The sequence below is a fragment of the Schistocerca serialis genome, chromosome 1 (assembly GCF_023864345.2).
Source record: "Schistocerca serialis cubense isolate TAMUIC-IGC-003099 chromosome 1, iqSchSeri2.2, whole genome shotgun sequence".
NCBI lineage: Eukaryota > Metazoa > Arthropoda > Insecta > Orthoptera > Acrididae > Schistocerca > Schistocerca serialis.
Genome location: NC_064638.1, coordinates 197,431,306 through 197,436,016, shown reverse-complemented (window position 1 = coordinate 197,436,016; position 4,711 = coordinate 197,431,306). Strand labels below are relative to the sequence as shown.

General features: G+C 42.8%; 1 pseudogene; it reads left to right on the top strand.

Moving 5' to 3' along the window:
* The first annotated feature begins 3,396 nt into the window (after positions 1-3,396).
* Positions 3,397-3,514, top strand: LOC126427159 (5S ribosomal RNA; annotated as a pseudogene).
* The last annotated feature ends 1,197 nt before the right edge of the window (positions 3,515-4,711 follow it).

Below are 4,711 nucleotides of genomic sequence, written 5' to 3'. Positions count from 1 at the left end.
TGGACGCAGCAGTTCGGGCACCACAGAACCTGGATTCACATTATCCTCTCCACCCAGCCATTGGTCTATCTTATATATTGTGTGGCCTGTGCTTGCAGACACCTGTGGCGCTATTGGAACCAACTTCACATCCAGCATCCCGGCCAACAGTTGCCTGTTTATCTGTTACCAACTGGCCCTCTGGTCCTGTACCACTTCGAGCAGCACCCATCAAGCCTCATCCTGCCTCGACCTTCCACATTGATGTCTGCGGACTTTAAATCTCTACCTTCCTTGGTGCAGCTCCCATGCACTATGCACTGCTGTTGTCCCTCCTTGGGTATCACTGCAGGGGGGAGCGGGTGTAGTGGCACTACCCGGCATTATCATAGAAACAAAGGTGCTGTTGCGACACTACTATTGTCTGCTGTGACACTATTACTCAGAAGGCTCTGATCCTCAGGTGTACCCTCAGGAGGCATCACAATAGACTCTGGCATATAACCCTGCCCACACCCAGCCTAAGCCAGTCTTGATGTGAGCACTGAAGTGCACACCCCGAGTGTTATCATACTGACTATGGTGTTATTCAGCTCTACTCTATTTGTAATGCATGGAACTCTGTTACAGCTCAGGCTGGACACAGCTTTGGAATATGGACTTAAGATAATTTGTTTTGTTTGTAGTGACTGTATATTTTCCTTGTTTTGTGTACAAACTGTGTTATTAGCATGGGTAGATCACCTTCTTATGAAAGTAATACCTTATCCAAGCAAGAGGGATGTCATTAATGCCATCAATTTTAGTTTGCCAAGAAGAATTTTGTGATCCAAACGATCACAAGCTTTGGGAAGGTCACAATATGTACCAACACCATGCAGTGTATGATGCGACTGTGTGAGAGGTAATGCAACAATTGCATAAATGTCTGATAAATGTCTGAAATCCCTCTTCCCTGAGTGATTTTCCAACATCCACATACATACATTCATTAAAAACCTTCATTCAGGGATTGTCATGCCACACAAGAGTCAAACCATCTTCACAGTAGTGTGAGGAGCAGTCTTAGCATTGTTCTTGATGGCATTCTCAATCATACAGTTAAGCTTCCACTCCAAACTACAACTTGAACCCCAAATTATCGTTACATAATCACAACAGCCATTGTTATAACAACATGCTGTAATGTAATGGCCTTGAATCCCACGTTGGACTATGTGTTAAAGAGAGTTTAATGTTTTGTTTAGTACACAGTATTGAGCACTGTACTTTCTTATGAGTATGTGGGAATTCCAGGTAAGTAGGTGCCAGGGATCACACTCAAGCAGATTGCACAATAGGATTGATGGTATTTTATTCATAATATTGCTGAGCACATGCACGGTACATTGACACGACAGACAAACAAAACACAGGCTTACTCAACTAGCACTCCAAAGATGCAATTTAACTCAAAGAAAATCTCTGACTAATGTAACTGCACACAACAGATCCTCACTTGCAAAGTTCTCAGTGAACCATCCTTTTCAGAGCAGAGAGTTGGTAGGGAAGGTTGGCGATGGCATTGGAACCTCGCTGCACCTGAGCATGACACGTTGTGCTGTGATGTTGCAAAACAAAGCAGGACCAGACCATTTTTATGATGTCCACTTCTGACCAGTTGCTGACATGGCTTGTAGCAAGTGCAGAACAATGATTGAGCCATTTATCACTGGTAAGAGGGTAGTCTGATGTCCCCCTAAGGAAGGAAGGAAGGAAGGAAGATTGGTTTTAATGTCCCATCGACATCAAGGTTATTAGAGACAGAGCTGAAGCTCGGATTCTATTGAGGATAGGGAAGGTAATCAGGCATGCCCTTCTGAGGGAACCATCCTGACATTTGCCCAGAACAATTTAGGGAAATCATGTAAAATGTAAATGTGGATGGCCAGAGGTAGGTTTGAACCTTCATCCTCCTGAATGCGAATCCAGTGTGCTAACCACTGCATCACCTCACTCAGTGGTGTCCCACTAATTCAACTGTTATTGTTGTTGGTAGTGGGGGGGTCTTAAGTATCTTCTCATAATGGGAGAGATAGTTGTGGTCAGTATCTTCCTGCCTCAGCAGCTCTAGAACTTCTTCAACCTTCTCTGTTGATGATGACTGATGGAATGTGGTATCATCTTCCATCTTTTGTAACTATTAGCCAGCTGGCTTTGCATTTTCAATATCATCTACTGACATATCCCACAAGGATTAAGGTGAATTTTAATCTTTGTAAGGAAACCATGGGAGGCTTCCCACATAGCAGGAAAGTATATGAGCCATGCATGCACTCATATTGATTCTGAACTACTCTGGATATTGTTTCTTACTGCCAGATTCCCTGATGTCTCATGAGGGGACAGCTTTGCAGCTCTTTTGAAGTTCATCACATGCACATCTCTCTGCATAGTTTTGTCTTGTTGGCTGATCTCAAATGCCAACTGGAGTCATTTGCCCAATGAGGATGAGGATGAAGAACCGGTCGCCACATTCTAGTTGACAACAAATTAAGATGAAGAACGTGCAAACTCCATTTGAGGAATCATTGCTTCCCTTTGGCTTTGTGGTTGCATGATTGCATCTGTTAACTTTCCTTATTCCCAAGGTCTGGCATCAAGATAAATGGTGAGCACCTAGTCTTGTATGTGATTAAGTGTTGGATGTGATTTGAGAAAATCGCTGTTCTTTTACTGAGCTCTTGGCCATGGAGTTTGTTTTGTGTTCTTGCATACAGCTTTGTGTAGCTCTGTTTTGATTTGTGTTCTTAATGTGGATTGGCATTCCTGATAACTGGAACATGCCTGAGTTGTTCTTAGGACAGGTGTGAAAGGGAGCATATTTTCTCTAGTTCAAGTTCCATTATTGCTTTATTAGGCATTAAGATTGATTCTTTAAAATGGTATGTGAGTCTTTTATTGAATACCCAGGTGTTCAAACTGTTAACAAACTTCTGTATTTCCATTTGAATGTTAACTTTAAACTACTCTTGTATGGACTCCTTTAAATGGTAAGTGTGTTTTATTCTGAGTGTTCAGATGCTCAAAAGTTATAAAACACTTTTTCTCCAATTGTCTGTTTACATTAAAGCACTTGTGGCTTGAACTGTCATAGTTTCTCTAGCTTTAAGTTTATTATGTCAAGGCTGATGACCCATGTGTAATCTGTAATTTATTTCTGCTATGCAATTTTAAAGTGTCTTTCATGTGTTTTTGGGTGGTTTTAGAAGCTGAGCTGATCGAGCAAGTGTATGGTGCTTGGACTGCACTTAAGACAGTTCTTTTATGTTGTCTAATGCATTCAGTTTCAGCTCCCTTTGATATTTTATTTAAATTGTTTACTTTGATGATCTATTTGTGAAATGGATATTTTTGATGTTCCTTAATGTTTCTGAGGGCAACGGCCTTGCCACAGTGGATACACCGGTTCCCATCAGATCACCGAAGTTAAGCGCTGTCGGGCGTGGCCAGCACTTGGATGGGTGACCATCCGGGCCGCCATGTGCTGTTGCCATTTTTCAGGGTGCACTCAGCCTCGTGATGTCAACTGAGGATCTACTCAACCGAATAGTAGTGGCTCTGGTCAAAGACAACCATCATAACGACCAGGAGTGCGGTGTGCTGACCACACGCCCCTCCTATCCGCATCCTCAGCTGAGGATGATACGGCGGTCGGATGGTCCCAATGGGCCACTTGTGGCCTGAAGACCTAGTAGATAATGTCGGAAGTTCCATGCGGCTTTTTGCAGGTGATGCTGTAGTATACAGAGAAATTGCAGCATTAGAAAATTGTAGCGAAATGCAGGAAGATCTGCAGCGGATAGGCACTTGGTGCAGGGAGTGGCAACTGAACCTTAACATAGACAAATGTAATGTATTGCGAATACATAGAAAGAAGGATCCTTTATTGTATGATTATATGATAGCGGAACAAACACTGGTAGCAGTTACTTCTGTAAAATATCTGGGAGTATGTGTGCGGAACGATTTGAAGTGGAATGATCATATAAAATTAATTGTTGGTAAGGCGGGTACCAGGTTGAGATTCATTGGGAGAGTGCTTAGAAAATGTAGTCCATCAATAAAGGAGGTGGCTTACAAAACACTCGTTCGACCTATACTTGAGTATTGCTCATCAGTGTGGGATCCATACCAGATCGGTCTGACGGAGGAGATAGAGAAGATCCAAAGAAGAGCGGCGCGTTTCGTCACAGGGTTATTTGGTAACCGTGATAGCGTTACGGAGATGTTTAATAAACTCAAGTGGCAGACTCTGCAAGAGAGGCGCTCTGCATCGCGGTGTAGCTTGCTCGCCAGGTTTCGAGAGGGTGCGTTTCTGGATGAGGTATCGAATATATTGCTTCCCCCTACTTATACCTCCCGAGGAGATCACGAATGTAAAATTAGAGAGATTAGAGTGTGCACGGAGGCTTTCAGACAGTCGTTCTTCCCGCGAACCATACGCGACTGGAACAGGAAAGGGAGGTAATGACAGTGGCACGTAAAGTGCCCTCCGCCACACACCGTTGGGTGGCTTGCGGAGTATAAATGTAGATGTAGATGTAGATGTAGATGTAGAAGACAGAGTGCTTTTTTAATGCTTCTGAGATTTAAAAATTCTGATCTAACAAAAATTAAAAAGAGGATGTGATAAATATTTAAAGGAAACATTTAACACTGGAAAATCCAGGATGTAAACTAACAATATTAC